Genomic DNA, 22,141 nt, shown 5'->3' on the forward strand with positions numbered 1-22,141 from the left:
TTGCCATCCCCCAGCACACCAACGAAGGGAAAACATTCATGTTTAAAATACTGAACAAAAAAACAAACTCCCGGCCATGCCCACTAAGTCCTGAGGGAACTGGACTCAGGTTGGGGAGGACAGAACTTCAGTAACCGAGGCTCTCCCTCCCGTAGGGACCTTACACAGATGGACACGTGCAAACGCCAGGGTTTCTGCCCCCCTTTTCCAATCTTTCCACTCATCCCTGCCCCTACCTCCCCCACTTTGGGTTAGCTACTTCAAATCCTGCTGACCCCCCTCCCTTGAAGGAGCAGTCCCCAAAGGCCAGCCCCACATAACCAGCCCAAACCAGGCCAACTTCCTCCACTCCTGTTTCAGACTAGCTCAGCTGTCTCCCCAGGGAACCAGGGTTCTCATTTGCTTCATTATTAAATCATCAGGACCTGGTGACTCCCAGAAGGTAGATTCTGGAAAAGTTTTGGGGACTGTCAGGCTCTTTGACTAGTACAAAAACTGGGTCATTGCCCGTGCTTCCTGGGAGCTGGAAACAGCTGCAGTCAGCACCACACTGCAGGTCTGGGACTCTACAACCCTCTGGAATGTAATCCCACTGTGGACAGTAGACACAACGTAGAAGCTGCTTTTGCTCAGACTCCTCATTTATGCCCATGAGGCAGGGTTCAAAAGCCTGGTATCTCTGCCTCTGTTTCTCTTTCTCCTTTGCGTTGGCCCACACTTCCTGCTTGACTCCATTCAGGCAAGTTTGTCACTTCTGGGGTGTCTGCTTACCTGACCCCTTCAGGCCTGGAGGGATAGATAAATCATGGCCCTAAACTTGCAATCACCCCAGATTGTAGGAACAGCAAAGTCTCAGAAGAAAAATCTTCTTTTCAGAAGAAAAAGAAGAAGGGAAAATAGCTTAATCAGGGGAGTTCATGTCCTGATATCCAGGGATTGGGTAAGGAGTACATAGGATAAGGTAGTTTTGGAAACCATTGGTCAGTTTTTGGGCACAAAAACCTACCAAAGAGTCATAAATTACTGACAAGGTATCCTCAAGGATAGGATGCCTCCCAAGAACACCTGGACCTCATTAAATTTTATGGCCCTGCTCCCTATCTTCTTAATTGGGCACTTTTAGGGTATCGGTTCAAATTTCTGCTGTGGTAGCACATTTCTGGAGCTGAGCTCACCCACCACCCACCCCACCCCCCCAGCTCAGTATATGGCTTAAGATGAAGCCCCTTCTTTAAAATGGGGTTTGCAAAGTCAGGCCCTCACAGCAGGAACTGGAGGATCACACAAGTCCCAGAGGTTAAATCTCTCCCCTCATGCAGATGAGCACAATGGCATTCAGAGATGGAAAGGGACACTCCCCAAATCTATAGAACACCCACCTGAAAACCCAAGCTCTAGAATCACCTCTAATGCCATCAGAGATGAGTGCGAAGATCTACTACATAGGGTGTTGCTTATCACAGCCCCAAACTGGAATGAATCTCTACATGCTACCTTGGAAGCCAGGGGAAAGTTATTGACAGCACACCTGCACGGAAGACTAAACAGGGAAAGTTATTGACAGCACACCTGCACGGAAGACTAAAAGCTAACCCCACAGTTCTGAATCATTGCATACATGGAAAATGTCTAGGGAGGCCTGAATGACTGTGCAGACAGTCAAGCTCCAAGGGGAAATATAAACACATCTATGCATTTTTACCAATGTCAAGCTGAAGGTACTCAGAGGAATGGTGTCTTAGTTACTGTTCTGACACCTTGACCAAGGCAGCTTTTTTTTTTTTTTTAAAAAGCATTTAATTTGGGGTTTGCTTGCAGCTTCAGAGGGTGACTTCATGATCATTGTGGTGGGGAGCATGGGGGCAGGCAAGCAGGCAGGGCCCGGCACAGAGAGTGAGACAAAGCCTATTGTAGACTTTTAAAATTTCAAAGCCCCTCTGACTCCCACCTGTGCCGCACCTCCTCCGACAAAGTCACACCTCCTAACCCTTCCTCAACAGTCCACCAACTGGGAACCAAATATTCAAATATAAGCCTATGGGAGTCCTTCTCCTTCAAACCAGCACAAATGGCATTGGCAGAGGGGCTTTCTCTTTTTATTTTTATCTGTTGTTTTTTTTTTTCCCTTTAACAATTACCTACATTTTTTCCTAAGAAGAAAGAAAGCATCCAGCTGATGATTAGTTACACTGTGTTGACCGTAGGATGCAAGCGTCAGCCAGGGCCGTACCATTTTGAAAAATCTCCATTTTTGGTTGAACTGTGACAATTCTAGCAACTTCAATAATTTGATTTCCAGAACTACAGTACCACGCATCTCTAGATCAGTGGTTCTCAACTCTCCAAATGCTATGACCCTTCTTGTTGCTGTTGTTGTATTTTCTAGACAGGGTTTCTCTGTGTAATCGTCATAGCTGTCCTGAACTAGCTCTTGTAAACCAGGCTGGCCTCGAACTCACAGAGATCCACCTGCCTCTGCCTCCCAAGTGCTGGGATTAAAGGCGTGCACCACCACTACCTGGCATGCTATGACAGTGACCCTCAGCCCTAAAATTATTTTCATTGCTACTTCATAAGTGCAATTTTGCTATTGTTATGATCATAATGTAAACATCTGATATGCAGGCCCTGTGAAAAGGCTGTTCAACCTCCTCAAGGGGTAGTGACCCCCCAAGTTGACAGCTGCTGCTCTAGCTCCCTGTCTTCCCTGTCCCATCTACCACAGGAATGGCAGACCAGGAAAGGTACTTATGGACCATGTGATGTCCTATAATTAGGTGCTCGCTGGTTACTCCCTGTGACAGCAAACTGTCAGCCGAAGCAAAATAAACTCCAACCTCCTCCCCTTCCTCCCTCCTCTGAACTCTATCAGAAGGGACCCTCAAGCTACCAAGTGGGTCTGATTGCTCCTCAGAGTGCCCAATTACTGCTGTCTGCCTGTAGGCTAATGGCATTAATCTCTTCTAATTGATGTCTTACAAAAAGGGAAACCTGTCTCAAAGTTCCCCTCAAACGCCAAGTCCAAAAACTTTCACTGAGGTCTGACAATTGTAAAGTCCCACCTCCCATCTTAACCTTTTGGTGAGCCCTCTTTCTGTGTGCCTCCCCAAGACTCCTTCGTGACTCTCATCTAGAAGTGAGAACAGAAATCCTACCTGCTTTGAGGCACCCAAGACATGTGTCCAGCAAAACCTCCAGAAAGAAAAAAAAATCCATTTAAACTACAAGCATCCATGTGTTTGCCCAGGGTGCTCACCTGCTGTGCAGGCAGCCTCCATGCTGGAGATGCCGCTGCATGGAATTACGGCCAGGTGAACTGCTCTGCTAACATGTGAGGGCAGAGCACAGGTAGAGGAGGAAAGCAGTCACCCGAGTCTTCATTGCTCTCAGGCCTGAGTCCTGGGCACATCATCGCCTTCCTCCACTGCTGCTGCTTACCTGGAGCTCACCAGGTTGAGGATCAGACAGGAGCCAACTGCTCTGAGATGCAGCCTGCCCTGTAGTTCAGTAAGAGCCCAATAGACTCACCACTCAGTGTAGACGGAAGTTTCTGTCCGGTCTGGTCCCACAGCCATTCAGTCCTAAAGAAACATATAGAGGCTTATATTAATTATAAACTGTTTGGCTTATTAGCTCAGGTTTATTATTACCTAGCTCTTAAACTTAAATTACCCCATAATTCTTGTCTATGGTACCTTTTATCAGCATTCTCACCTTGCTTCCTCTGCGTCTAGATAGCAACTGACTCTGCCTTTCCTCTTCCCAGAATTCTCCTAGTCTGGCTATTGACCAATCAGTGTTTTATTAAACCAATATGAATGACAAATCTTTGCAGTGTACAAAAGCATTATCCACAACAACTCAGTCTCCCTGTGGACTCATGTCGACAACCAGAGTACTTCAGAGATGAGCTCAGGCCTGAAGAGCAAGAGAGGTATCAGGCAGAGGATAAAATATGGTCACCAAAGTGCAGCTGAGCTCAGGAGGTAGAACTGAGAACTGTCCTGAGAAGCTACAGGTAGAGAAGAAGGAGGGAAAAGTGGGAGGTGGCGTAAGAGGTGACAAAAAGGATCAGGGAAAAAGAAGATGACCTCTTGACAGACCTGGCAGAGACACTTGGCTCCCTCATTTTGACTTTTGTTGTTGAAACCATGGGTCCCCAACAGTAGCATACCCCCCCACACACACAAAATATTTCATCCCTAGAGGAAAGTCTAAAGCCTGGGCCAGGGCTGGTATTTTAAAGGCTATTGAATGAAGGAGTTCCCACAACAGCCAACCAGAGGTGAAAGAGATTTGTCAGACCAGCTTGCTAGAGAGGGAAGCCTGGAGTGATGGGCCATGGATGGGCGGGGCCACTCTTGACCAGGACTGCTTAGCTATGAATGACTCCAGCCTTTACCTAAGCCCAAGCCTCATATCAGGCTCACAGGGATGGACTGCAGTGGGGGGAGGCTCACTGGGCCTTCTTACCCTTTTTCTTAATGTGGCCTCATTGAATAAATCTCCTTTTCTGATTGTTTATTTGTTTTTGGTTTTCACTGTAGATTTTGATATTGTAACTGGATTATTAAAGATAGGGGGCTGGCTGAACCTGTTGACGGCACAGACTGTGACCCTAAGTCTAGTAACACCTGGAGGCAGCACAATCAGATATCATGTTTGTGAAAATCAGACCATCTGGGACGTCGTGTCTGTGGGTGTGTGCATGTGTATGTGTGCGTGTGCGCGTGTATGCACGTGTGCGCGTGCACTCACGCACATGGGTGCTCAGGTGTACCATGCCTCAGGAGTGGAGGGCAGAGGACAGCTTTCAGAGTTGGTCCTCGGATTTCCTTCATGTTTGAGACATATACTCTTTTTCTCAGCCAGTCCTTTACCCACTGAGCCATCTTCCCAGCTTCATGCCACCCTCTTCTAAGGAAAGCATGTAGGGCCAGGAGATGGCTTAGTCAGGAGGGCATTTGCCAAGCAAGCACAAGGACCCAAGTTTATACCCCCAGAATCCATGTAAAACCTGAGTACAGGCCAGGCGGTGATAGCACACGCCTTTAACCCAGCACTCGGGAGGCAGAGGCAGGTGGATCTCTGAGAGTTCAAGGCAAGCCTGGTCTACAGAGCAAGTTCCAGGACAGCTAGGGCTGTTACAAAGGGAAACCCTGTCTTGGGGAAAAAAAAAAAAAACCTGAGCACAGGAACAGACATCTATAATCCAGTGGCAGGGTGAGGAAAAGCCAGGGGCTTGCCAGAGATAGGAAGGGTCCCGAACTTTACTGACAAACCCGTCTAATAGAGCCAGTAAGCTCTAGGTTCAGTGAGAGACCTTCAAAAATTAAAGGTGAACAACTGAGGAAACCATTAACATTGACCTCTGGCCTCTACACACACACACACACACCACACACACACACACACACACACACACACACACGCATACACACATGAACACATACACACCCAAACACTGTGCACACACAAGAAAAGCATGAAATATTCAGACTCAAGTTAAATATGCAAATCAATATTTACTTAAACTGGGCAACCAAGTCGTGATAAACTGTACATATTTAAAAGCCAACCATTGACAACAGCAGTGTGGAACTGAGGCAAATCCCACTTCACCCTGTCTTCTGGCTTTGTCCCCTAAGCTCTTTGGGCCACACCCTCCCAACCTGATATTCTCAGCTGAATAGAAAACAGGGCCAGGCTCTCCTCCAGACAGTTCATCAGAACCAGTTTCTGTCATCCATCCTTCCAAGTGTCTTTCACCTTCAAAATGCATTGCCAATGACGTCATGGGAACTTTCGGAGCTGCTGTCCAATTTGGGAAGCGCTCTGTCAAGGATCCTTTGTATGTGGGGCTGAGAGATCTGAGAGCCCGGCAGGTTTTCTTTGCTCTTTCTAATCCTCATTAATCTTAGGAATCGACAACGCTCATTAGCTTTAGCTCTCGGGGCCCCGGGAGGGGCTCCAGAGAGCCCCAACCCTCAAGCATAAGCTTCCTTAAGCTTTGGAAAAGCCACCAGTGTCTGGAAGGTTCTCATGGGTTGGGAGGTTGGTCGACACGTGGGCTTCTGGGTAGAGATGTGTCGGATAGGAGCAGAGAGAGAAAGCTGGAGCCACGGGGAGTCAGGGAGTCGTGCTTAGCATGGGCTCTGGGAAAGCATGGCGGAAGAGAGATGATGGACGAACAGGGACGGAGTGTGGCTTACTCAGAGCTGTGGGAAGAAAGGAAGTAATCCTGAGTGAGTACAGTCAGGCCTGCTGCCTTCAGCTTTCTGTCTCCATGTCTCTCGGGACTGAGGCCTGGGCACCTGCCTTGCCTCTATCTGTTCCCCCTTACACAGAGCAGAAGCCTCAGTACACCAGAAACAATCACCCACCTGGCGCTGACTGTCCCACGGTGCCACCTACCTCACCTTCCCATGGGGGCAGACCTGACAAGAGCAGCTTGATCACTCTGTGTGGGGTCATCTCAGACAGCCTGGCCAAGGTGGCCCTTTACATGGAGCCGGACACTCTTATGCCCATCATTATTCAAGATGATACTCCACAGACTTGCCTATAGGCCATTTTTATGGGGGCATTTTCTCAATGAAGAGTCTATTCTCTCTTCCCAGGTACATTTAGGTTTGTGTCCACAAAAACCAACCAACCCAGCTGTGAAGACTCTGACAGGTAGGTGTCCCAACAGGGCCAAGAATAACAAACACATTCCTTCAAGTACACTTGGCTCCAAAGCCGGGGCTATCTGCAAGGTGAACACTGGGACAGCATTTGGGTCACAAACTGGTGTCCTGGATGTGCTTAGAATTCAAGAGCATGGACTACCAGGAGATCAGGAGCAGAGAGGACAAGCAGCCAAGGATGAGGAAGGAAGAGTTGGCTGAGGCTGGGCGAGCACTGGGATAGCATTCTATACTGGAGAGAAATACGCTGCCTGCGGCTGCAGCTGGCCTGGAGGCTTGCCACCCTGCTCCGAGAGCTGCACAGCCATCAGCACGACCACAGCCCGCAGGATGAAAGAACAGCATGCGGATGCTGCTGGGTGGCTGTCGGAACACAGCATCCCAGTGAGCTGGAAGAGTCCTGAGCCCCCAGAAGCTAAGGTTCTCCATCATTTAAAAGGGCAACATCACATAAACTCCCTTTCCAGAAGTACTGGGATGGGGCTTGATCCTTGTGCCCTGTAGCTGCTTTGCCTGGAGCCCTACTCTGTGGTATGAGGGTCTCCTGCCTTGGGTCTGTACCCCTACATCCTGTGTCTAATACTAAGCAGTTTGAGGAGACCTGAGGAGGGAACAGAGAGGAATAACACCAGCATGCTAGAATCAGTGGAGAAAGAGACTGGGGACAGGGAGTAGAGACAGCCAGTGATGTGTTGGGCACAGACAGGGAAGAAGGTGTGGGGGGACCTCCAGTTCATCAATGCTGGGGCATGGGCTTGGCATTGAGAAGTCAGGAGTGAGAAGACCGAGTGGGCAGCGGGGTGGGGCAGAAAGTGATTGGCAAGAATCAGGAGTCAGATTTCAGAGTAGGAGCCTGAAAGATCAGAGAAACAGGGGAGCAGCTGCCAGTTGCCTCCTATGCCTTTCGGTACTTCCTCTAAAAGGATCAAGATCCTGTCTCAGACCCACCTTGCTACTTCCTGTCTCCTCTGTCCACAGTCCTCCACACCTCTATGGTTAATATAGTTAAGCTAATTAAATAGTTAATAGTTAATTTGGTTAAGCTTTATTAGTCAGAACACAATCAAAATATCACACAACAGCAAGAGGCTAAGGAGCAGGTGCCAATGGACTAGCTAGGTTTCTGGTGTGGGGCAGGCACCCATCCCGCGTCAATCCTCCAGGCCCCGATCAGTCAGTCTCTGCGTTGTTCCTCAGACCACACAGTGGAGGGCACAAGCCTATCCCTCATCTTCTTTCTGCCTTTGTTGACTTCTCGGTGCCTCTGTGCTTCTAGAACACCGCCCTTCCTCTCACTACCTAACCTCTGCCAGAATCCAGCTCCTACAATTAGACGAGACCCTCACAGCCACCTGGCAATCAACACCTTCATCTTACAGTCAAAAGAATCTAGAACTGGGGTTTTTGATCAGTTGGTAGAGTGCTGGCTAGCATGCCTGAGACCCTGGGCTCCACCCCCCAGTGTTAAATAAATAAAACTGGAACTGGTGATGCAGACCTGTACTCCAGGGACATCAGAAGTTCAAGGTAACATAGTAAGAGAAGGATAGGGCATGCCAAACCATCCGTGTCTAGATTCTACTGCATATAGCTAACTCAGAAGCTGAAGAGGGCTGTCCAGAGTTTCAACCAGGCCTGCAGACAGCGGCAAAGGCTCTGCCTGGCATGGGTACACCGGATTCTAGACCATTGCTTTGAATCAGATCTACTCATGAGTCTTTTGCTGGAAATCCAGCAAGGACCATGTTCTGCGGGGCCTGTGGAAGCAGCAGGAAAGTCAGACCACACAGATATGAAAGTTGGACCAGATTCTCATCTGCTAGGTTCCAGCAAACCATAAGGCCAAGTTCAGGGGAAGGGGGCTGGGAGATAAGTCACATGACACAAGGGAAGGAAAAGAGAATTAATTTGTATCTGCTTGGTTTTAATAGTGAGCCCCACCGAACATGAGTTGTAAAACTGTGCCCGGGGAAGTGATTTTACTTGAGAGTTATGTGTGTAGCCAAGCTGCCAGCCGTCTATGAGAGAGATACATTCTCAAATATGCAAGGGCTCAGACAGCTCAGTCACTCTAAGCCTCCGGTAGAATCTACCTGAAGACTTAATCCAACCGACCAGAGGATAATTCAAAGAACTCACAACAGCCAAGTCTACAGGGTGCTGAGCCTGGCTGCCCAGAATAATATTAAGAATGAAGCTGAACCAAATATTGTCATAATGGTTACAGAATAGGATACAGCTTGTGTGGGTCTTGAAAGAAAAGTTGTACAATATAAAATAAAGATTTGAAGATCCTAGACTGGAGGGCAAAGCCCAATGATGAAAGGAGAGGCTGGGTAGAGAAAGGCAGCAACATGCTGTGAGTTATCTCTGTTCGTGGTGGGTGATGGATGGGGGAGGGGGAAGCTGGTTAACTGAGGGTCAATGAGATGGCTCAGTAGACAAAGATGCTTGCCACCAAGCCTGATGACTTGAGTTCAATTCTGGTCCCCACATGGTAGCAGACTCTTACAACTTATCCTCTGACCTCTAGCCTCATGCCAGACCATGTAACCCCCACCCTCCCACAAACAGAAAATAAATTTGGTAAGAAAGCTTTAAAAGTCAGCAAATTGAGAAGCACAAACTATCCACATCATTTAAAAGCACAGAAATGGAATTTAAGCCAGAGTGTGTGTCAACCACAGCATCAAAACACAGTGGGATCAAAGCCATAAAACATGAAACGGCAGTGGGTGTCACAAAAACAGGACATACAGAAATGATTAAAACGAACAGAAAATAACTATTGTGAGATAAATAAGGCCGGTAAAGGGCTCGCTCACTGAGGAGTGGAGCAAATTTCTCTACAAGAAATACGCAGGGAGATGGGCATCTTCGTCACTGTGCTGTGGCTGTGAAGAGACGCCACGGCCAAGGCGACACTTATAAAATACTTCTAGCTACACCGTGTCCCCAAAACTAAGATGCAGGGACTAGAGAGATGGTTGAGAGCGCATGTGGCTCTTACAGGGAACCCACGTTCAATTCCCAGCATCCACGTAGTGGCGTACAACCATCCTTAACCCCAGTTCCAGTTAGAGGGGTTTCAACACTTTCTTCCGACCTCTACAGGCACCGGGCACTCAGGTGATGAGCGCACACACCTGCAGGAAACACACTCACGCCTGCGATGAAATGAATAAGGTACAGAAGTGATTGAGGATAACACTGGGCATCAATTTCTGGCACTCCTGAGGGAGTGCACCCGTACACACATATCACCTCTGCACACACCCACACACACAGACACACACACATATCACACAAACACCCACACACCCCACAGAGAGTGGAGGGCAACACCAAAGAAGGGCAGAGTTCAGTAAGAGAAGATGAGATCAAAGGAAAAGCCTAGAGAAAATTTTGATTCTGGGGTTGGAGCACAGGGCCTCAATGTGTTAAATACTCTACCACAAAACTGGGTCCCCAGCCCTCATTGTGTTTTTTTCTTTCAAGACAGGATCTCATTAAGTTGCCAGCTGGCCTAGAACTGACTTTGTATACCAGCCAGGCCTTGATCTCGTAATCCTGCTTCCTCAGGGGTTTCAGCTGGGATTACAAGCCTGCTCCACCAAGCCCAGTAACAAAAGAAGTCTAGTGGGATAGATGAGGTCATTTTTAAATGATTAGCAATGTAATCACCGTAAAGATAAAACAGTCTTTAATCAATATGAACCAATTACACACCAATCAAATATATGAAGTAGAAATGGCAGGAAAGGCAAACAAAATCCAACTGAAATAAACTGTCTGTGGGAACTTGAAAAGACTCCCTTGGCCAGCTACATAACTAGGAAATATTATCTGAGGGAATGAACAGCACCTCTGATAAAATCCATGTTAGGCAACCAAGCAACTCTTTGCTATTCAATAAGAAAATATTATTATTATTATTGATATGCATGTGTTTCTGTGTATGTACCTGTGGGTGTAGTGCCCAAAGAGGCCAGAAGAGGGCATTGGATTCCCCTGGATCTGTAGTTAGAGGTAACTGTGAACTGCCCAATGTGAGTGCTAGGCACTGAACTTGGGTCCTCTGCAAGAACAGCAAAGACTCTTAACAACTGAGCCATCATCTCTTCAGGCTCCTGTCTTTGTCTTTTTTAAACGTTTAGTTGTTAAATGTAGCAAGCAGTACCTCCAAAGCAAAGCCCATTCGATTTTGGAAGTAGCTCCCACACTCTGCACATGCGGACTGAGGTGGTGTAGCGGCAGGTGATGGGCAGGTGTTGTAGCCAATTGGCGTCTGAGAAAACAGCCATCATCTTCATCGGAGTAACTGCATCTACTTCCAGGAGCCTCGGGCTGAACTGGAGAGGAGCTGCAGAGGTTAACACTGTGCACTGCTCTTGCAGAGGACCTGAGTTTGGCCCCAGCACCCATGCCCAGCAGCTCACGAAAACCTGCTACTGCAGGTCTAGGGGATCTGAGAGCCTCCAGGGGCACCCACACTCATGTGCCCATACCCACACACAGGCATGTGTGCACACACACTCATGTTCTCATACCCACATGCAGACATGCATGCACCCACACTCATGTGCTATACCCACACTCAGACATGCATGCACCCACACTCATGTGCTATACCCACACTCAGACATGCATGCACCCTCACTCATGTGCCCATACCCACATTCAGACATGTGTGCACACACACTCATGTGCTCATACCCACACGCAGACATGCGTGCACACACACTCATGTGCTCATACCCACACGCAGACATGCGTGAACACACATAATTTCATCAAACAAAAAGACTGGGCCTGTTGTCTGTTCATATTCCCTCCTAGAGAGAGGAGGAGGGGCCCAGCTAGCTGTAGTAATTCTGCCCTAGACTGGGTGTGACCTCATGGCCTCAGAGATGTCAGATGGCAGAGTGAAGAAGGTTAACTAAGATGGGGAGCCCCTCAATAAAGCTGTGGGGATGTTGTCATCCATCCTGGGGTGAGACTTTCTAGAGGTGAAGCTACTTTGGGATCACCCATACTTTTGTAAGTAACCCTTTACCCATGCTTTGTCAGTGTGCCCAATGAACCCATGACAGACTTCCTGCTTTACTTTGTCGTTGGTGCCCCAGGGAAAGAGTTCCCCTAACAGCAGGGAGTGGGTGGGCAAGCTAAAAAAAATTCCCCACCAGTCAGTCTCCTTAAATGCACATGGAGGGACACGGAAGGATGGGTAGGAAAAGTTCCCGAGGGAGGTTAAATCCTGCTGATACCGGTAGATACTGATAGATTTCAGAAGTTCTGCAGAAATGGAAAAGCTAATCAACAGATGAAAGCCACAGACATGAAAGTGGTTTCAGAATCCTAGCCAGCATCAAAGCAGGGGGCACACGCGCTCACAGCTGAATGTGCACAGCCCTGTGCAACCCATCTGTGGATTTCAATGCCACGGGGAAACATGAGTCCTTGAATGAGTTTGGCCGTGACAATGGGCCCAGCTCTTTGAGACACAAGTGGACTGGAAAGCGCTGGTAGAAGAGGGCTTTCCTCTGACCCGTTCTCAGTGTGGAACGGGAAGTGAGTTTCTAAACAGGCCATGGGGCTTCAGGGATTCACCCCACAGCCCAGAATACTCACCATGTTCTTCTATCACTTATAAGAAATCTGTGTGTGACCCCTCAATCTCGAAGCTATAGGTTGGACCCTTTAGATTTAATGTGTGGCCCTAGGCAAGTATTCCTTTATTGCTGCCCAGAAAATCCAAAAGGTTGGATACCCATGCTGAATTATAGGGGGATGAACTAGACATACAATCAGAAATTTCCATATGATAAACAAACAAAATAAGAGGGGGAATGTGAAGCAAATTTCTGCAGAAATCAGGGTGGGTTTGTTTGGGCAGAAAATGGGAGATTTTTAATTAGCAAAGTGCTTGCTCTGCCGATGTGAGGAGCCGAGTTCCGGTTTTACACTCCCAGTGTAAAATCAAACAGTCGAAAAACCAGTCATGACAACATGCGCTTAATAAGCCTCGTCCTGGGATGGGAGGAGCCAGACAGATTCATGGAGCTTCCCTGTCCAGTCAGGCTAACCAATCAGTGAGCTACAGGTTCAGCAAGAGACCCTGTCTCAAAAAATAAGGTGGTGAGCCTTTGAGGAAGACACTCAGTATTGACCTCTGACCTCCACACAGGCACATACATGAAACTGAACACAGATGTGCACATACAAACATGTAAAGGCACACACAATCACACTACTGAAATACAGTCATCGCTAACATTCCTGTCCCTATTTTCCTTTTCTCTTGATGCCAGTAAATGGGCTCTTGGCTGGTGCCCGCTTTCCAATTCCCTGTAGTGGGGCACTGTGAGGGGGGGTGGTCTTTCCCCTTTAATAGCTGCAGAATTGCCTCATTTTACATCATTGTATTATATTCTGCTCCATTGTAAAGATCTATCCCAGTAGGTACCACCGGCCTCCTCTGCATGGGTCTTTGATCTATGAAGCAAACCTGGCTCCACGGGAGCCCTGCTGTGTGCTCTCTTGTTAACTCGTGTGACCGCTTCCATCAATACACTCCCGGGACTGAGAGGATCGGGATAAAAGGGACGCTCATTTCACATCCGATACCTGTCACTGAGCTGCCTTCCTGCCAAGGCAAGTCCATTAGCACCAGCGTCGTCTGTGCACCGGGGTGCCTGGCTCTCCGGGAGCTCTGCGGGCTTGTCAATCCTCTCCAACTTCTTTATCTCCCAGCTAAGTGAGCTCACCCTCTCTGGGCCCTAGCATTTCCTTGGCTAGGAGGGAAATTAAATATCCATTCACGTGCCCGCTGCCAGTGCACTTCGTGCCCTGTGGCTTGGCACCCGCAGGCCTAAGCACATGAATCTTTGTGCTGGAAGGGGGCTTTGCACGTCAGCGTTGCTGCAGCTCGGCACTGTGAATAGCAGTGTGTGTAATATTCTGTGCAACCTCCTTGCTCATGTGTGTGGTGAAAATCTGGTGTTCAGCTTTGTTCCTGACTTTTCCTTTGTGTGTTTGTGTGTGTGGTGGGGGTGTATGCACTCATGCATATGCAGGTGTGCAAGCGCATATGTGTGGAGGCCAGAGGTCAACGTGAGGCATCTTGGCCAATCACTCTCCACTTTACTTTTTGAGACAGAATCTCTCACTGAGTCCAGAGCAAGCGTGGATCCTCTGCTCACACCTTGGGGCAACCACACACGCACATTCTGATACACAACTCCAAGCCCATGAGGGTTCCAGGACAAACCAGCATTTATCCGATGTTTCCAATGTTGTAAAAGTGTCACATTCTTCAAGTCATTCCATCGCCATGGCCCCTCTGTGCTGAGCGTGTAATGCTTTACGAGGAAACTGAGAGCAGATCCATTTAGGACTTGCCTACGATCATGGGGTTTGTTCCTAAGGGATGGAGCTGCGGAGCTCTGCCTCCTTCCAAAGCCCCAATAAATGTTCAACGCGGTGAAGAATAAATCCAGTAAACTATGTGAGAGACCTTTAAAGAGAAAATTATCACGCTTTACTGAAGGACGTAAAAAGAAAACCAAATTGGGAAGGGGGGGGGGGTTGGAATGTGATCATAGACAGGAAGAACTGACATCCTAAAAATGTCAGGCTCTAAATACAGTGCCATTACAGCTTCCCAGAATCCCAGGAGAGGCTCCTGGAGGGGTGATAGGCTGGTCCAATGCTCCCCTGGAAAATCACCTTGAAGGACAAGTGTGATTTATGAGAACACCTCAGTCACGGAGTTCACACTACTGGCCCAGTGCAAAATGAAGAGGCTGCTATAGATGGGAACTCAGTCTGGGGCGGAAGAGGCACCCAAGGCGGCAAAATGCATGTCACTAAGAAGCCAACCCTGTAGAGGGCAAATGGACCTCTGGTCTCTACACACATACACTTCGGCACACACATCTGCCCACAGACACGTAAAAATATGTGTGTGTGCATATATATATACAAACACATAAAGCTACAGTATAAAGAGAAATTTTGCTATAAAATGACGGAAAACAAAATGCTTTTGTAAATTAGAAAACAGTGGGTACTGTTTATGACCTTGAAGGAGGAATGCCTTACTCAAACAGAAATGCATAAAACATCCACAGGCCTGGATGTAACACACTGATTGTACACGCAGGGCAGAACTTGTGGCTTCCTGGTGGTAGAGCACTTGTCTAGCATTGTGAGGCCCTGAGTTCTAGCCCCAGCAACAACAAAAAGGAAAGAACAAAAGCAAGACATGGTGAAAGAAGATATTTGTGCTCATGTGCTCAATAAAGGGCCAGCAAGATGGTTCAGTAGCTACAGGTGCTTGTTGTTAAGTCTGATAATCCGAGTTCAACTCCTGGAACCCACATGGTGGAAGGAAAGAATAAATTCCCAAAACCTGTCCTCTGATCTCCACACAGGCACTGTGGTGTCTGGCGGGTACTTAAACACACACACACACACACACACACACACACACAATTTTTATATATGATTTTTAAATTCAAGAATTTTTATCCAATATGTAAGAATTTCTAAGGTGTATGGGAGAATGACAACCTTATACAAGGGAAACTGTGGAGAAACAGGAGCAAATTCTCACGGGAGAGATGCTCACTTCAGTGGAGACCAACCCAACAATCACACTGTCACCAAAGCAAATGCCAGAGAGGGGACCAAGCCTTATCAGTGGGTTGACTCCAGCTTTCCCTTTCCCCCCTTCCTCAGTCTCTTTCTATCCGTGGAAGCCGCAGTTCCTCCTGTGAGTCCATCTGCTTGTGTGGTCCCAAGTGACAGGTACAGTATGAAGCAGCTGTGTACACACAGGGATATTTGGTTTTGTGAGCTTACTTCTGGGAGATGCTACTACTTCAGGCATAGTCATAATCCGTGTTTGTCATTTCTCTAAACTAAGGAGCACGTGCTCCTCGGCCTGCATGGAGGTGTCCCGTGTGGCGGTTGGCGTGCTATTTCTGGGAGTCTATGTTGGGGGGTCTGGAGACTAGTGCTGGGGTCACAGATGAGTATAGGGGGGTCTGCTGCTCAGTGGTGGGGCTCCCCTCAAGTCCTCTGGGGCCTGGATGCCACAAAAGTGGAGCAGGCATGCCTCTATTTGTGCTGAGACACCCTCTTTCCTGTCCTTGGCAATTGATGCTCCCAGTCTGAGGGCCTTCGGCTCTCTGCATCCAGACCCCTGGCCTCTTTCTTCCCAGGAAGCTGGACCTATACCAGCGTATACTCCAGTTTGCAGAGAGAAACATGCAGGACCGCACACACTTTGCTCAGCTCGGAGGCTCAGCATCATGCATCCATAGGTCGGCCCTCTGGTCCCGGTGAGGATGGAGATGCTGTGGGGGAAAAGGGAAGAGAGGAGATGCTCTCACTGGGGCTGGAGGGCTCTGCTCTGCAGGCAGTGCAAGCATGGAGCAGGACAGACAGATCAGGCTGCCTCAGAAGTGAGAGGATAAAGTGTGAACCCGGTGCCCCACGGTGAGAGTCTCAGAGAAGCTCCCCCAGTGTTGGGGGAGCAGGTGTCAGGCTGCCTTCTCAGCCCATCTGCCTCCATTTCCACCAGGGAGGCCTGGAGCACAAAATACAAGCTCACAGGTGTTCCCCACCCTCCACTTTCTACACAGTATCCTGTGCTCTTAACTTTCCCATATTTTTTCTCTTAAAAATGTCAAGTGGGGCTTCTCTAGAAGCATTTAGTAGAAATAACAGACAGTAGGAGGTAATTTTGCCTCCTTTAAGGGGAGCATGGCGCTAGACGGAGTGAACAGACCCCTCTAGAGCCAGTTCTGCCCTCTGCCCTGAAAAATAAGGCAGGCGCTCACCCCTGGAAGCAGTACTGGGGGACCCCAGTTTCAGCGTGGACATAGCCTCAGCTGCACCATTGGCCAAAAGCTTCAATTGTTTGGAAAAAAAAATAAAGAAAATGGAAGGCTCTTAGGGTTGGCATGGGTTGGTGGCCATGCTGCTTGTGGCAACATCCGTGACATCTCTTAGCTTCCTAGGTCACAGGCACTGTAGTGTCACCGGAGACAATGACAGGCTCTGAAAAGGGCTTCAGGGAAGGTGAACGGTAGGGAGAGAACGTGTCCACCGATGACGTTAAACAACAGTGCCCTAACTCCTCCTACAGAAGTGGTCCTCAACCTGTAGGTCGTGACCCCCTGGCAAACTGCTGTCTCCAAAAAGTATTTACATTATGATCTATAAGAGCAGCAAAATTATACTTAGGAAGTAGTAATGAAAATAATTTTATGGTTGGGGTCACCACAACATGAGGAACTGTATGAAAGGATCGCAGCACTAGGGAGGTTGAGAACCACTGTCCTACAGAGTGCCAGGCAGCAGCTACTTAAGTTGAACCCATCTGTTGATGGGCCAGGACTCAGCACCGATTTTCTCATTGGCCTTCGAGGTTGTTCTTAGCCACCAAGTCTGGGTAACATGGGGATACACAATGAGGTGTCTGCCCTCGGGTTCAAGGTCTGGTGGGAGACACCGGACACAGGCAGAGACACCTGATACAGATGGATAAGTTCAGTGGTGAGGTGAGTGGGTTTGTACCTCAGCACTGAAGCAAGTAAAGGCTTGAGTCTGCCTCCATAGGACTCACCAGACCCCAGGACTCTGGCCTAGTTCCACCCCTGAAGGACCCTCTGACTTCCCGTCTATACAATGGGGTCACATTGGGATGGTGGGGAATGGGCTCATTCATGCAGTTAAGTGTCTGGCCCGACGCCCGCTGCAGAGCAGGTGCTGACTAAGCATTGGCTCCTATTTATGAATCTAGTGAGCAGGTGTTTGGTGAGCACCTGCTGGGGGCCTGGCCCTGTTTGGGAAACTGAGAATTGGGTACTGGAGGAAGCCAGGCTCTGTGTCCTTGTCTAATCGTGAACAGAAGCCAGCTTTGAGTGGAGGGTGGGCCTGGCAGGGGTCTCTCTGAGCAGGTGTCAGGTCAGCTGAGAGGGACAATAACTAGACAATTACCGTGTAGACAGGCAATTGAGGTTGAGGTCTCCCTCAACCTCAGACTCAAGGCGCCATGACAGACCCCACCAGGAAAGAAAACATCGTAACCTTAGCAGTGATATTCACACGTGTGTTACAACCGCTAGGACATCATGTGAGCTGAACTTTGACCTTGTGGTCCTGGTGAACCAGTGGGGTTGGAATCCATCCTCCTTCCCTTTGCAACTGGAAAAATGAATAAGCTTACGAAACAGCAGCTCCTGGACATGGCTGCAGGAGCGTGATGTCAGAGGACACCGGGTGAGCTGAGTCACTAGCTTCCAGGCTGCAGCGGGAACTGTAAGAGATCCACACAGGAAGAGGGGAAGCCTGCAGTCTGAGAAGGCCCCAGGGCCAGAATGCTGAATACAGACATTGGAGAGAACAGAGAAAGGGACCTCAAGGAATGCCAGAAGGGTCCTGCTGAGAAACTGGCAGTGAAATTCCTGCATGTGGAGGGAAAGAAAGTACCTCAGGCCAGGTCAAGGGCAACAGAAGAAAAGATACAGGGGGTTTCTGGAAGCATCTTCAGGGCTGGGAACTTGAGTGGAAAGTTAGCCTAATCAAGGTCAATGAATATGCCCTTGAATCTCAGGGCATATAAAAGCTCAGAAATAAACTCCAAAATTATCCAAATGACCCAGAACCATCTAACTGCTTCTCAAAGCCAAATCCAACCCATTAAAGTAACACAATTCAGTAGGCAACAACACATAGCCATAATTGTCCAGTATCTAATAAAAATTACTGTGTGCAAAGAAACATGAAAATATGATTATAACCAGAAAAAAAGCAATACAAATGGATTCAAGAATGTAAAGGATGTTGGAGGCTCCCACGGAAAAGAAATACGCTCCAAAGTTGGGAAGGAAAGGGGACTAAGAAATCTATGTGGGCTGAGTAATACAGACCTCCACTAACACTAATACCAGAAAAATGTATTTTAACAAATTGCAGTAGAATTAACAGCAGCTCTGATCCTGTGAGGAAAAACAGACTTCACAAACCTCTGGGACCCAGAGTCTACAAAGGGCACAAGAGAGGGGAAAGTGAGCGAACAGATAGGGTATTTGAACGCATAACTCACCAGTCAGAATACGTGCCCGAGCTTCGCTCTGTGCTGTGATAAACAGCATGACCCAAAGATATGCAGGAAGGGAAAGTTCTTTCTTTTCATCTTCCAGGTCATAGTTCATCACTGAGGGAGGTAAGTGTAACATGAGGGCCAGCTTGTGGGGGTTTCTGTCCTGCTGGGTCCCCCTGCCATTTTAGTCCCAGAGAAAATCACACAGACAGTCTACATAAGTTATAAAACTGATTGGCCCATTAGCTCAGGATACTTATTAGCTCTTGTAGCTTATATTAACCCACTGTTCTTATCTATCTTAGCCACATAGCTTGGTACCTTTTTCAGTGGGGTAGGACACATCCTGCTTCTTCCATGGTCTGGAAAGGACTGGGGGGGAAGAGCTTCCTTCTTCCCAGAAGTCTCCTGTTCTCATTGCCCCGCCTCTACTTCCCGTCTGGTTGACCCACCTATACTTCCTGCCTGGCCAATCAGCATTTATTTAAAACATGATTGACAGAATACAGACAATTCTCCCGCACAGGAACTCAAGCAGGAACGTGAAGTAGACACTATGGAGGTTAGCTGATGGCTGGCCTGCTCTCCAGCTCAGTTCCTCACTCATCCTCAGCCAGCTTTCCTTCTTTTTAAATAACATAAATTCCTTATTGATTCTTTGGGAATTTCACATCATGCACCCTAATTCTGCTCACCTCCCAGCTACCCATATCCTTCCCTCACCCCTGTAGCACCCCTAAAGGAAATTCAAAAAAAGTCAAATGAAAACAAAGCAATGCAAGCAAACAAACAAAAACAAGAACAAAACAAAAAACCTCTTTGCTTCTCCATCTTTCTTACCTCTCCAACACCTCTTTATTTGTCCTTGGCCGCATTGGGAGCCCTACATCACACTGTACACCTTTCTGTCCAATCAGCTTTGCTAGCAAATGCTCCTTGCAATGAGTCACTGGTCTGGTTCAAGGCCTCTGGTTTCTGGTCCACCGTCCTCACTGGATCCTCACTGAAACGCCTCTGAAATATTCTGTGGCTGCTCTGAGTCATGGAGACCCTTCAGGTATCATTCTACAGTACCAGTTCCTTTGCGAGCTCCAGCAGGTCCTATATGGGGTAGATATTAGGGTGGACCAATCCAAGCCTGGCTGTGGGCCTGGGTGGTAACTGATCTGGTCAGTTTAGGCCACTGGGACCATCAGGGTCACCTGCCTCAGGCGAAGGGATGGAGCCAGCTCCCCTACACCCATGCCATCAGGGTTAGTTCTCCCTCACCTGTGGAGAGGGGCAGGGCCAGCTCTCCAGGGTGCAGAGTTCTCCTATGAGGGTCAGGAGCCAGCTCTCTTGCTGCAGTGTCCAGCAAGAAACAGGGCCAGCTTTTCCAGAGTCAACAAAGAGTGAGGCTGGCTCAGGATGACCCTCTGAATTCATCAGGCATGGTTCCTCTGGCCCCCTGAGATGACACAAGCCACAGACACCAGCACCGACATCAGCTGCTGTAGGACCACAGATCAGAGATGGCCCTTGAAAGCAGCTTGGGCCCAGACGACATCCCGTCTGTGGGTGGAAAAATTGCTGTTCAGATCATGATGGCTCTGGCAGCAACATGCCCCCCATGGCACCACAGGCTGAGGCCCCAACACTGGGCTTATTGTGACATTTGGTGGTAACATGGCCTCAGACTTCAACACAGACCCCAGCCACTGTAGGACCAATGGACCCAGACATGGTCCTCATTAGCAGCTGAGTCCGGATGTCACCATTGCCCCAGATGGGAGTGCGAGCCACTCAGATAGCCATGGTCCTAGTGGCAGTGTGACCCTCAGACACCAACATGGCCCCAGACCTTGAGCATCTGCATGGCCTTTGGTGGTAACAGGAGCCTTGGATACCAACGCAGACCCTGACTGTAGTAGGGTCACAGACCCAGGCATGACCCTCAGCTGAAGCTCTAGCCTGAACATCACCATGGCATTGGGTAGCAGCACCGGTGTAGTGAGGAGTGGTGGACTGAAATAATTACATGGAAACTGTATTCTTTTAAAACACTGCTTGGCCCATTAGTTTTAGCCTCTTATTGGCTAGCTCTTACATATTGATCTAACCCATTTCTAATAATCTGTGTAACACCACAAGCTGGTGGCTTACCAGGGAGGATCTTAACCTGCGTCTGTGTCCAGCGGGAGAATCATGGCGACTGCTTGACTCGGCTTCTTTCTCCCAGCATTCTGTTCTGTTTACTCCACCTACCTAAGGCCTGGCCTATCAAATGGGCCAAGGCAGTTTCTTTATTAATTAACCAATGAAAGAAATAGATTAGAAAGAAGTCACTCCCACATCACACAGGCCACTCAGATCTGTATGGCCCTGGCTGCAGTATGGCCCTAGGACACCAACATGGACTCAGGTGGCTTACCTGACCCTGGGCATCCACAGGGTAGCAACAGGAACCATGGATGTCAACCCAGATCCTAGCCACTATAAGGTCACAGACCTAGACATGGCCCTTGGTGGCAGCTCGGGCCCAAATGACATTTTGGCCCTGGGTGATATCGCAGGCCACCCAGATCTGTATGGTCCCGGCTGCAGCACAGTCCCCAGTTAGCCTGCTTTCTTAGGATCAGCTGCCCAAGGAATGACATCACTCACAGGGGGCTGGGTCCTTCTGCATCAATTAAAGTCAAGACAACCCCCCCCCCAGACCAATCCCATCTAGACAATCTCTAGTTGAGGTCTCTGATGACTCTACATTGTGTCGGGTTGATAATTAAAGATAACAAGGGCAATATATAATGACAAACATATATTCAGAAGCTACTGAATGGCATTAGGCATGGGGAAACAGAACAAAAGCCACAGTAAGATGCTATCATAAAGCTACGAGGATGGCTAAAATTGAAGAGCTTATCAGGGAGGGGGGGAAAGGCTGCTGAGCCCCTGGAACTCCCTCCCATAGTGCAGTGGGAATGCAAACTGACACGGATACTTTTCAAATCTGTTTGGCTGCATCTTAAGACATTAAATGTGCATTCACAATTCAATCCATCCATCTCTCCACTGGGTGTTTATTTACTAGTGAGAGAAAAAAAAAACAGTCCTTTCCACCTAAAGACGTGTGTGAAAATATGTCACCCCCTTATGCATGGGAGCCAAGCACTACAGAAAGTGTCCATCGATTATTGAAGAGACAAAATACAGCACCTCCACACACTGGGACACTAGGCAGTGATGAAAACATTACAAGCGACTGACATATAGCAGCATGGGTGTAGCTTTAAGGTGTTATACCAATTTCTGAAAAAAAAGCCAAGAATGAAAATTGTCCAAATCCATCTATCTGAAC

General features: G+C 48.4%; 1 long non-coding RNA gene across 1 annotated transcript in view; it reads right to left on the reverse strand.

Moving 5' to 3' along the window:
* Nucleotides 1-20,967, reverse strand: part of LOC126507279 (uncharacterized) — a 137,934-nt gene extending 116,967 nt beyond the window's left edge. The window contains exon 1 of the long non-coding RNA XR_007593471.1: nt 20,947-20,967. This is a non-coding gene — a long non-coding RNA (uncharacterized lncRNA). The remainder of the gene's footprint in view (nt 1-20,946) is intronic.
* Between the last annotated feature and the right edge of the window lie 1,174 nt (nt 20,968-22,141).

This window comes from Alexandromys fortis, unplaced genomic scaffold, assembly GCF_014885135.2.
Source record: "Alexandromys fortis isolate MF-2015 unplaced genomic scaffold, M_Fortis_MF-2015_v1.1 scaffold_26, whole genome shotgun sequence".
In the NCBI taxonomy this organism is placed as follows: domain Eukaryota; kingdom Metazoa; phylum Chordata; class Mammalia; order Rodentia; family Cricetidae; genus Alexandromys; species Alexandromys fortis.